Source organism: Anopheles maculipalpis, chromosome 2RL, assembly GCF_943734695.1.
Source record: "Anopheles maculipalpis chromosome 2RL, idAnoMacuDA_375_x, whole genome shotgun sequence".
Lineage (NCBI taxonomy): Eukaryota > Metazoa > Arthropoda > Insecta > Diptera > Culicidae > Anopheles > Anopheles maculipalpis.
The window spans coordinates 93,660,591-93,672,889 of record NC_064871.1 but is presented as its reverse complement, the minus strand read 5'-3'; the positions used below and the strand labels follow the sequence as shown (position 1 = coordinate 93,672,889).

The 12,299-nt window shown below is 43.1% G+C and overlaps 3 protein-coding genes across 4 annotated transcripts in view; all 3 read left to right on the top strand.

Moving 5' to 3' along the window:
* Positions 1-12,299, top strand: part of LOC126568301 (microfibril-associated glycoprotein 4-like) — a 566,870-nt gene that overhangs the window by 72,543 nt on the left and 482,028 nt on the right. The gene's annotated exons all lie outside the window — the stretch shown is intronic.
* LOC126568441 (late histone H1-like) overlaps positions 1-12,299 on the top strand; it is a 327,966-nt gene that overhangs the window by 109,572 nt on the left and 206,095 nt on the right. The window lies entirely within an intron of this gene.
* LOC126568196 (eukaryotic translation initiation factor 5) overlaps positions 1-12,299 on the top strand; it is a 313,066-nt gene that overhangs the window by 211,096 nt on the left and 89,671 nt on the right. The gene's annotated exons all lie outside the window — the stretch shown is intronic.

Sequence of the window (12,299 nt, the reverse complement as noted above, 5' to 3'; positions counted from 1 at the left end):
GCTTACTGAGGAATGTTTTTGATTCACAAGAGGTGGAAATATTTAAGGTAATTAATAAATAATCAAGTTAAGTGATCAAAAGCTCAGAACAAACAAGAATTATTAAGCTAGATTAGACTTATTTATGAAACAAGTTAGAGTTTGTTAACAATACGGCACTGGACCGTCATAATTAATTATAAATAAATAAATAAAATAAGTTAGAGTTTGTTTGGGTAAATTCTGGGAACAAACTATTACCAAAGAAAAACAGATTATCCATGTTTCGTAGGTTGAACGATTCTATTTGGATTATCTTTTCTATTTAAAATGACATTTTATGTTCTATTCTATATGCTATGATGAATTCTTTTCTGTATAAAGTTCCATAATCTTTTTTGGTCCTGTTTTTTTTTGTATTATATTTCTGAGCAAATAAAGCATGTTTTTCAGACTTGTTGACGTCAAACATTCGATTTGCTCTTTAACCTCTTTATTATCTTCGAGTTTCCTTTAAAGATAAAAAAAACATTCCATTGTGGTTGGAACAGTTTTGCCGCTTTTATCTACCCTCCCTTTTATTCAACTCCCAGTTCATTCGTTGCGCACCGTAAATCGTTCCTGTTTTAGTTTGCTGTCTGTCGTCAATCAGAGAAAGGTGCGGTTGAACGCCACCGATAAAGTAACACGCCTTGTACGAATCCGAATAAAGAAAAAAAAACGGTGCCTTGTCTAGCATAATGGTGTGTGTTCGGGATGGGTTTTTTGTTTGTGTGTGTAGCTTGAACAGTGAACTAAAATGAATATGAAACAATGTATAAATACGCCATTTCATTATCATGATAAAAGCTTTTCCATTATTTGTGGTGATGTCCTTCAAAGCGAGAATCCGACTGAATGCAACCCCGGCAACGGTGAAAAAAAAGCGACGCCCAGGGCGTATGTGTACCAGTCCCCTTCGCGTACGAGTTTTTTTTTTTCTTTTTTGGTCCCTCTCAACCCCAGACACAGTGGGGGAAATGGATAACAACGGCAATGTCGGCAGGCAACTCGATCTATCCACCCACCGAGTGAAAAAGAAAACACGAAAGGCTAAATGAAAACAGCCCCGTGAAATTTACGGGCCGACGAAACAAACACGAACAACAAAACAGCCTAAAAGGAAAAGGGAGGGTGCGTGAATGGGAACGAAGAAACGGCGGTGGCGTCTTTGGGTCTTTCGGCACATCTTGGTGGAAAAGGTAGCAGCAGCAACAGACAAAAACGCGTTTCTCGTGCCGTTACCGTTTGGTAGCGTTTTTGTAAGGAGTTCCCCCTCCCCCCTAGCTCGTAACGAAAGTAACGCAACCGATAAGGAAAAAAGCGTGTAGTTCTTCCCCCTTTGACGGTTGATTGTTTGCCTTGCCTCTTGACATTTGAGGAAAACGTTGTGCAAGTGCGTGGGAGCGCTTGCCAAAGGGAGCGGGGAGAAAAATACATTTGTTGATCGTAAAAACGCTCCCGCTACAAATCAGTTAGGGCTCAGGGCGGTCACAAGTGGGCGGCTGGCTGCTGATGTTGTTGTATTTTTTTTTTTCGATGGCTTGCCTGCTTGCCTGCTTCCTGTATCGGAGTGACGGGCCCAAAATATTTGTCGGGAAGCACTAATGGGCAACCATTTTCGGGTGTACGCGTAAAGCCTTCCGTCGAAAATAGCGCGACTGTCGTGGCTAGTTGGTGACAAAACATTAAGGACTTGGGCTTCCCCCCTATTAGTGAGTTCAAACGCATACACACACTTATAGACATGTTTGTCTGACTGTCGGTGTGCGGTGGAATACCTTGGCCCCCGATAGGATGGACTTGGAGCTGGTCAGCAAGAAATCTAGAATCGAATCCCCGGATGGGTGGCAATGGTTTGGAGATTTATCGGCAGCGCTACTGCTCACTATCTTATGTGGGATAGTCCTCGGCGTTTTCCTGGTGGGTCAGTTCCTTCCGGTTCGACTCCTTTGAGTGAGCCCGGCCATGGGCTTTGGTTGTTTACTGCGTGCTCGTGACCAAAGCAAGCAAACGACGTATCGGTTCAGCTTGGCCAGTGGTCCAATGATCGTCCGCTGTATCTTGGAGGGGGATAAAATAAACAGCGATAGGCTGCGTACGACAGAGCGCCCCCACTGTGCCGGATAAGCAGGCGAAAGAAAAAAAAAACAAAGGCAACAACAACCCTGCAAGCCGGATAGAATGTTGATGTATCGTAATTGGCATGTTTTGCTGACAGCAGTAGTTTTCATGGCATACTTTGCGGCATATGGCATCCAATGCCGTAGTGCTGGTGCTGATGCTGCTTCGTGAGCTTTTGAGTGGTAAATTGAATTTCGCCAACATGGGAGTCTGTGCGAAAGCAGAAAGTTAGCAAAGCAAACGTGTTTGTGTGTGTGTGCCGGTGTTGTGAGCTTTTATTTTTGTGTCTCATCCAAACTGTGCTAAGTGAAAGTTGCACCCGGAATCCCTTAAGTGCAGCGTTACTTTGTGTAGCCGGTATGTGGCCTCTTGGCTCTCTAGGTGTGCTGTGTTCGTTTCGTAGAATGGGTAACTTACCTTTCATGTTGATGCAAGCTTCCAGCTCTCCATGGAATGGTTGCATCGGTCAAGGGCATCCGTTTGGGCATGATTGGTCAAAAAGTGTGTCTTCCTGTAGCACCATTTTAATTTAATCAAGCCCCTAGCGGAACATGACGTTTGATGAAGCTTTCCGGGTGGATTGATAGTATTTGGGGACGGTAGATTGAACATTTCTTTGGTTTATAATCATGTTAACTTAAGTTTGTTTTGTAAATCCAGTGGAGAAGTTTTCACACACAGTTTACGTCGGTTAGAATTGTTGATATCCTGTGGATAGGGTATGTAATTGCAATTAAAATCATTTCTGGGAAAGCATTTCTAGGAAACAAGCTTCGGGTTACTAGATGAAACTTCATACTAAAATAAAGAACAGATCTTAAGTTATAGGGAGTATGGTATTTGTGTTTAGATTCTTCTAGGAAAAGAAGTTGTTCCCTTAGTATATTTGGGGAATATTTTAGCTACTAAGAGTTAAACACTTGATGGAATGGAGACGTCTGGTTGGCTATTACAGGAAAGTCAGGATTTTAGAAAAAAATGGTTCTACAGTTGATAGTATTGGCGCCCTAAATGGACGTTTTCACTGTCACACTTCCTGTCGAACTAAATTGTCTTCTGTAGACATTATACACTGGGAACTATCGAGTTTGAAGTAACGGTCGTCGGGATGGAACTGTTCTATATTGCTTTCATGAACAAAGTACTTCAGAAATAGCTTCGATTCGATGATTTTCGATACATATTAATGTCAGGACACCTCAGCTTAAACTGCTTTAGTTTGTTCTATTTGTATTAAAATTATACATAGTTTGAGGAGGCAAGAAACACATCAGACAAAATCACACTGAACTACTCTTTGAAGTCTTGTTTGCCATGTATGTTTATCGAAACATCTCCTTACAATTCCATGATCTCATTCTTGTCATTCTCATTCACTTGTCTTATTTGATACTTTGAAAATGATAAAACACTGCCGAAGGTGTTTCTGGCATAGAATTTGATCCGAAAATCAATATTCACATCACACAATCTGTCTTTATTAAACACCTCGTTCCTTCCTTCGTGTTGATCGTATGCAGTATTCATCATCACTCATAATGTGTCCGGGTTTGATACGGCAAACGTGTCAAGGAAGCAGCCACACCCATCGGGTCCAGCCGTTAGAATACGTCCATCCCTACTGATCGTGCACCGGTCGATTGAAGAGCATCCTGCCACTTAATTTGCAATTATAATCATTATTCAAACGGTACCACTACCATCGCTGGTGCCGATTTTCCGAACCGATTGATAATCATTTTCCAATCACAGGTACCGTTTGTTCCGCGCCGTTGTAAGTGGAAATTGATTTCAAACGGTGGCCAACCGTTACGGGGCTAGGGACCAACCTGTTCTGCCCGGTGTTCAATTGGGATAATTGAGTTGTAACGCGTCATGTTCGTCATGCTCTTGACCTTCGGTGCACAAGGCTTGATTAGATTCGGCTCCGAGAACACCCTGGGAACACGATATTAGTCGCATCAAAGCGAACGGATGGCTTAGCGGCGGTGTATCACGGTTGAGGATTTGTGATAAAATATTCCCCCGCTGCCACCCGCGGGTTGGAAGGAGCGCGAGACTCTCGGTTCTTTGGGTTCTTTTGTTAAGAACCTAACAATCGTTCCGAATCGACGATCACATTCAATCAAATGACGCGTAGGATCAAAGCCGTTTTGCCCAACATCAAGAACCAATAAACGGCCACGACCGTCACGACAGTGTGACAATGGTGAATAGCGAGATACGAGGGGGGGAGATGATCCGGCACTGTTCGACAAGGACTTCCAAAGGTTCTAAGGGGTAGGGAGGCCTTAGTGTGAAAAGGGAACCGGGTCTCAGGACAGCAAACAACACTCGGCACACCAAGAATCTACAAGTGGTTCGAGCGTTTGGTTTCATCGATCGGCAGAATGGCTGAACGAGCTGTAATTTTCCGATTTTTTTCCTCAAGACCCGAAAACTCGCACCGGGGAGGCCATCTGCTAGCCCCAGCCTTACACCCACTCCCCCCCTTCCAAATTGAGTATTCAATTATGGGCTCGGCGATGCGGCGAAATGGACATGGAACCGCACCATCAAAAGGAAGTCATCATCGGCGAAAGCGCAGGCGGTGATAGCGTGCCGGAGCATAATCGCGAAATCAACAAAGTAGTAGTACTTTGTTGAGCGAATTAAACACTTGACTTCACTTGCGGGAACGTGGTTCGGCCGTGTCAGTTCTCTCTCTCTTCCGCACCTTCTTTCTCTGTTCCGGTGCTAAAGGTCACATTCGGGGTCGAAGTTTTCTCGCCTGTCCTGGTTCACCGTTCGCCCCTACACTCCCGCTGGAAACCAACGGGAAATCGCTTGAAGTGGTGCGCTCGTGGGAAACCATGACTTGGCAACAAAAATTATGAATTATGATCGTGGGAAATGAAGGAGAACGAACCGTTTGGGGTGGTTTAAGTGGGTGAGCGCAAAGGAAAACGAAGGATGGGTGAGAGGAAAAATCTTCATCTTGTCGGTGGTTTGGATTTTCACAACCGTTTGTTTGCCACTTTTTGCCGGCCACGAATCATACGGGGGGCGTTGTGTGAGCTGACGCAAATGTAGAAAAGTTCAGTAAAGTGTAATAAGAGCGATAAGATAACGGAGATGATTGTGGTTCCCGCTTTTCTGCGGGTAAACACAAACGTTCGCACGAATACTTGTTGAGTACGTAGTGGCGCGTTTGGGTATTGTTTACCACTGGAAACATCTCATGAAATATGTTATTTAAGGGTTTCATAAATAGTTGGGAGTGTTTAATGTGGTGCTATTAAAGAAATCGGGTTCTTCGTTGGTAGATATTGTAGTTTATGGCTTTCTTTAAAAAAACTTTTATTATTTTGTGAATCAAATCTATGTATGCAATTGATTGTAAGAGGAGCGTTGAAAGCAGCGTTTGAAATTATTATATTTGAAAATTACATGTTGACTATTGCTCATAAAATAAACTCCATGAAAATGGATGAAAAATGCTTCTTTTTCTTTGGTTATACTATTTCTAATATTATTAGAATGTCATCACTTGACACTGATCTTTTGAATACTCATGGTTTATTCTTCATAAAATCGAAAATCAAGTTTCATTCCTACAGAACTTCAGTTAGTTACAGCCTTGTAAAATCCTAGCTTCACTATTAGTATGACCTTTTGGTACTATTTGCCTGTACTTAAGAAAGCTATAGAAAGTAGCAACAAGGATAGAGGACCTTTTTATGTACTATTTGCTACGCTCTCAACACTGTATGCCAATCCTTCCAGGGTAAAGAAATGTCCTACTGTTATCAAACCCTTCATTATACTGTCATCTAAAAGTTGCTTTGGAACGATCGTGCTTAATCAAATGGCTGCTTGTCTCGTTCTAGTAAACCTAAACCTATATAGCCTTTCAAGCAACGAGAACACTTTTGCCTTTCCGCGTTCCACGCCTATCAAAAAGCTCGTCCGTTTTATTGTTGTTATAAGACACTCATTTAATTTAAAATTAATAAAACAACACACTTGCACACTTGTTTGTTTTTTGAAAAATCATAGACATTGTCCCTGTAAGCCAACCTGGTTTAAGTTTTCATCACCAGCCTCACTCCGGCCCTCAAAGTAGATACTTCAAAGCTCGCTTCATTCACCGTGCCACGCGCAACATGAAGTAACCACTCGGTGCGAATAAAGTTGTTTTGAATTAAATTAAATCACTCGTACCTTTGAGAAGAAACAATCATAACCAGAACCTCCCCAGACCGGTGGTGGTGGAACGCACGAAAAAGCACGGCAAGAAAGAAAAAGTCCTTTCGGAAAATTAGATTTTTCTGCTCGTTTTTTTTTTGTTTGCGAAGGTGTAGGAAAATTCAATCCAAAGAAACAACGGGACGCGGGTAGTGTGCGGGGGAGCAACGTGAATTGTCGTGAAAATGAGCAAAAAAGTGGATGAAGAAAATGATGTTGGCGCCGAAAGCCGAGAGCCATGCTAAAGCACAATGAAATCCATATTTTGCCATCATCAAACCGGAAGGAAAATTGAGAACCAGAAACGGTACCGGGGCAACCAGTTTTGCCGCGCTGCCGGTGTATGTGGGGGGGGGGGGGGGGGGGAAACAGTGATGGTCGGTGAATTTTCCCGTGCAGACGAGCGTACATAATTCTATTGCCTTTTTTAATTTTCGGCGCTATCTGTCCCTGGTTCGGTACCTGGAGCAAGCTTTCGGGTTTTTGGGAACCGTACCAGGAATGTGTGGAGAGCAAGAAACTAAAAGAAATCCACGAAAAGGAAACAGCAGACTAATACAATGAGTTCTTTGGGTAAATGGCATTGTCGTGGGTTTGGTGATGGTTGTTTTGTACGGGGAAGAAAATTGAAATGTAACATAGTCTCACTCGGACTTAGTCCGGAAAACACACAAACACACACATCACAAACCTGGACGTCCTTTGGCCAGGTGTTTGAGGAAGGAAAATGAGTGGTTTTTTGTCCGTGGGTGTGGTAAGCTATTCACTGACGAAAATAGAAAAAAAGCGATTTTAAGCTGATGAGCAAGGGAAATGCTCGTCTAGGTTTCGATGGTAAAAAGCTGGAAGACTGTATTAAACAAAAAGAAACGCTTTTCAACTATTATTCTGCGCAAAACACGGTGATCATCAGTTTAAAGCATCATTTATGATTGAAAACGTTTTATTTGCTTTTTTCAAGGGACCCCACGCCGTGCGCATTAATTAATTTCTAAATTAATAATATTGCTGTTTATAACGCAATCAACACGTCACCCATACTCATACAGCTTGGTACACGCGCACATAAAATGGAAAAATAAAACATAAAACCATTTAATGAAGAAGCGTGAAATTAGCTAAAACATAATAAAAGTAAATGGTGATTTTTCCACCTCCGAACGGAATAATCCCAAAACGCGTTACGCACACCACCATACAGCTGTTGTTGTGTGCATGTGTTGGTTTATGTGCTGGTGAGTGCCAATTGTTTAGCATCTAATAAAAGGCATGTCGTCGTAAAATTCAACGCCACCTACCCCATTAATCAACTTAATGCATCTCGGGGCCGGGTTTTTCTTGATAATTTCTTTTAATAACATACTTCTAGGCCGTTGGGTTCTTATCGCACCCGTGTGAAGGTGGCCGCTTGTTGCCACGAACGTGGGGTTCATTTTTCAATCAACCGTGCCGCGAAATGTGATTGGAAGCAGGTAATGTGGCTTCCGTTTGCCGAAATACTTAACCCAACTTTACACATAAAAAGTGCATTAAACCTTATGGGGCTGATATAAACAAGTCGTGCCAAACTTCCATGCACTTTACTGGAGGTTTTTTTCTTCTCTCTGTTACTTGTAATATATCTGCAATATTCGATAGTAAAACCGGAAAAGTTTTAGATGCGTTTTTTTCGGTGTCGATAAACCTGCTGAAGCGAATGATAAAAGTAACAACGACAAAAGACAACAAGCCAATCAGCAAAAAGCAAAGAAAAATTATCATTCAAAACCTAGAGGTTAGAGCGATATATTGGAGGGGAGAGAAAGACGGTGGAATATATTAACCGTAACATTTCACTTTGCCTTCTTCGCACAGTCAACAGTCAACAGGGAATACGAATCTATCGCAAATATTTGACAGGATTCGATCGGCTTGGAATCTAGACAGTGTGACTGTGCCGATGTGTATGTGCCTAAGTGGGGAAAGATAAAAATAAGGAAGAAAAAACCAGGCAAAAGCGGGATGAAATGTCAAGCGGCTTTGCCCGCTAGGGCCAAACGTTCAAACATCAAGCTCTCTTCGCGTGCAAGTCGTTGTACTTGTCACAAAGTATAAAACAAACCCTGGCGTAACACCGACGATGGTGGAGACGATGGTGATACGGTGCGGCTTGTAAAAACTTGTCTATCTGACTTGTTCCGCCCAAAGCACTGGTGAGCGTGAGTGTGTGTGTGTGTGAGAGAGTAAATCATAAATGATACAGAAAGCAAAAAAAGGGAAGAAAGCATAATCATATTCGCTTCTAGTGGCATTGCTGCTACAGTTGCTGTGACTAGTGAGCGTCGCGGAATTCGGTCTTTAAGAGCATTTTCCATGATTTTGTTCTGCTTTTTCCGTTCCGTTTTTTCTCGCTTCTGATGGGTGTCGCACGCTTCACTTTCCCCGGGTGTTGTTTGGTGACTTGTTTATCGATAAGTAGATTTTTTCGTCATGTTTTGCTAAGCGTATCGAGAGCGAGAGACAGCTCGTGACAAGGTTTCCACTTTATTTCTCCCGGGAGTAACGCGCTTGACGGTGAAGCACAAATAATAACATGAATTTCAAATGTACGAATAGGAAATCATGTTACGAGGAAAACGAGTCAACTAGATAATACTAATAGGGATGTTTACATGGAGCTTTTTGATTTCTTATCGTTTTTTTTTGCGTTCTCGCTAGCACACATATGGCTGTTGTGTTAATAAGCAGTAAGCAGCGAAAAAGTAAGACAATCGCTTATCAGTAGATATGTGTGTGTTCGTTTTGTTTTGTACAGTTTGCTACGATTTGTTTGCACATAATCTTTAAATGGTTTACACATATGCACAACATAAACATCGGTTTGCGTGACAACAAACCCGCTCTTGATAAGCCAAAGTTCCACTTTACACCTTGCGTTTTGCAGAAAAAAAAAATGCAAAAATTGCACCGAATGCATGTGACTTTAGTGGTGCTTGAACTCGGGGAGGACTGCTTACCGTATCGCATTAGGTTTTAGTGTTGTAGCGTTAAGAACGTCGTCGTCCGCAACACATCCCTTTTCCTCGGTATCATTAGTGGTGGAGCGTGCACATGCACGCCAGGGCCAAATGTGCTCTTTCACTTGGGAGCGCATATTAATGGTTTACTTCCGAACAAGGGATTCAACTTCCTGTGTGTGTGTATGTGTGTGTGGCTTTCTATATGAGTCACATTTGGCTAGCCTTTGGTTCGGTCCCTAAACATTCTTGGAGCTTCGGTAGCTCTGCACAACCTGGCTAGTCCGGCGTGCAGGTGAAAAAGTGAAATACTTTAACAGGCGCTAGCTGCAAAGGGCGCCTTTTATTGCTTCACGTTGTATGACCGAGGGATTTTATTAGGTTTTGAGTTTAATTAAAATTCATATTTCCACCGTCAACCGGTACACTTGATGCAGGAGGGAGCACCAGGAGGGTGAAGTGTGGGAGCACAGATGGATAACTCATAACATTACGTTGCTTCTTCGGTGGTCCAGCTTTCCCGGTTTCAGGTACGGGATGTTATTAGTTTGCATCGTTTGTGAGCGCTTAGTAGTGATTTCAGTACGCCAAAAAGTGAGCATATGCTGTGCACGATCGTTGAGATTATTCAACAATACAGGAGCGAAAATTGGTGGATAAAGCGATTTTTATTAATGGGTTGTGTGTGAAGGGCGCATGCGTGTATAGTTTCGTAATGACCAAACGGTAAAATGTTAGCTTAATAATTATGGGATGATTATAACAGAAGAATTCACTATCAGCCTCGTCAACAAGGGTGCTTTATGTAAATAAGGTATCTGATAATAAGCTTGTTGCTGTAGGCATTTGTTAAGGATCAAAATTTGATACTGTTTTGTGGATATTGTTCTACAAATTAGTTAATTACAATAACCGAGCAGGCCCAGGATAAGGCATAAAAATAGGGAGGAACTGGCCCGGTAAATTTGTTTATATACATAGTCATCGCATGCGGTGTTGACAATACGGCATAAGCCGTCATGAAGCTGTCTTAAAATAAATAAATAAACAATGAATAGATACTGAAATATTTTATTTCATTTTTCTGTCGTATTTTGTAACGATAACCTAAAAAAACTAAGGTCAGGTTATACCGTGCCCTGCTAAGAGATGAAGCTTATACGCCTTTAGCACTTTAATTATAATCCTAATCAAATGCATTACTTCTTAACATCGCCACAGATGTTTGTACTGCGTATCCGTTAATGTTCGCCAGGAATTATTAACTGACAAGCCCAATACAATACATCATTGCTGCCGAGCAGCGCAAAGACCATCTACAAGTGCTGATGATGAGCATACGGAAGAATAATGGCCACCGATTTCGAGGGCACGCTTTAACGCTCCGCAACCGGTGCACTTGAAGACACGGACACAAACGTCTCGAAAAGCCGCTTTCCGGTAATTGCGGCACTTTGCCACCCTCGACAGTGCCAAAGCGATAAATTCAATCATTAATTCTAATCCACCACTACCGTCACCGCCACCATCGCCACCCACGCCAACACCTTCGCGCGGTGAAAGTGCTCCCGCGGGAATAATTTCCAAACTCGGCGTAGTTGCCGTGGTACGGGGGCCGCACCAACCTGCTAATTTCGACCGGAGAGCAATTTATTGGTCTAATATTTACGCACTTGGGTTTTCGAGGGCTGGAGAGGACGATTGCTTCCTGTGCCTGTTGTGCCCGGGTTTCGTGTGCTTTCGAACTCTAGCCTCGAAACCTTCACCATGTAGCGAATAAACATTGGGTGAGTGATAAAGATTTTTCCGCCCGCCATTCCCCCGCACACACCCGCCTCACAAATGCTGAACCCGAAAAGCAACCAGACAGAATCCCTTTTTCGGCGAGCGCGTCTGCGTCACGGTCACGGCTGCGAAACGCTACATCCGGAAGCGGAATTTCGTGCGAATTTGTATTCACCGATGCGTGGCACAACCTCCGAACAATACGCACCAATAAACTTGCAAACCCACCCACGGTGGGGAAGCAACCGGTCCTCCGCTGCTACTCCGAGTGATTGGTAGCGAAACGGTGCAGGTCGTCGTGGGTTTTCGATAGTGAGATATGGTTTGTTGATGTTGGGGTTTTACGTGGATTAAAGTGAAAGCGATGGAAAGCGATGGGATAGTGCTGCTACGTTGCTAATCTTAGCACGGAAGGCTTAGCAGTTTTCGGGATGTTCGGACGGTGAGGATAAGAAATAAAACACGACGCCCGGTGCAGAATGTGAGCGAGAGGAAGAGTTTGTGCGAGACTTAATAGTATTAAACCAAGAACTAATGTATCACGCGTCCAACCGGTGGGTTTGTGTGAAGGTCGAGTCATGTGTTCTATTTTCAAGCTACATTCACCCAAACGGCAACTAGATTCATCTAAGCGTACAGCGAAAGCATCACAAATTTTCATATTTACACTGCAGATCCTTCACCCGTGCTCTGCCAAGACAAACAAGCATTTATATTCCAATTTTTTATTTTTTCCGTGTGTGTGTATGTGTGTCTAGTACTCTGGACTCCCATCGTTATTGGACACGCCAATAAACGCCACATTTATATACAGATAGCGTGTCATAAATAATAATTTGCTATGAGTTTGAGAGTTTTCGCACGCTACACTTGCCGCTGTGTGCGGTGTGCGGGATTTATACGTCCTTGTACACCGAAGAACCACGTACCAGGTCTGCATTGGCACCCCAAAGCTCGTGCACTTGCAATACGAATTTAATAAATAAATAAAAAAAAACAGCACAACGAGCCACTCTCGCTGCAGCCGGATGCAGTCGCTAAGCTAGTTCCGGCCAGCTATGCTGTGGGCGGGCAGTACGAGCGACCAGGCGTCTCCATTCGACGGTGCGGTACGGCCGTGTGGTACGAATCTTTTGCACTCAGCACTGG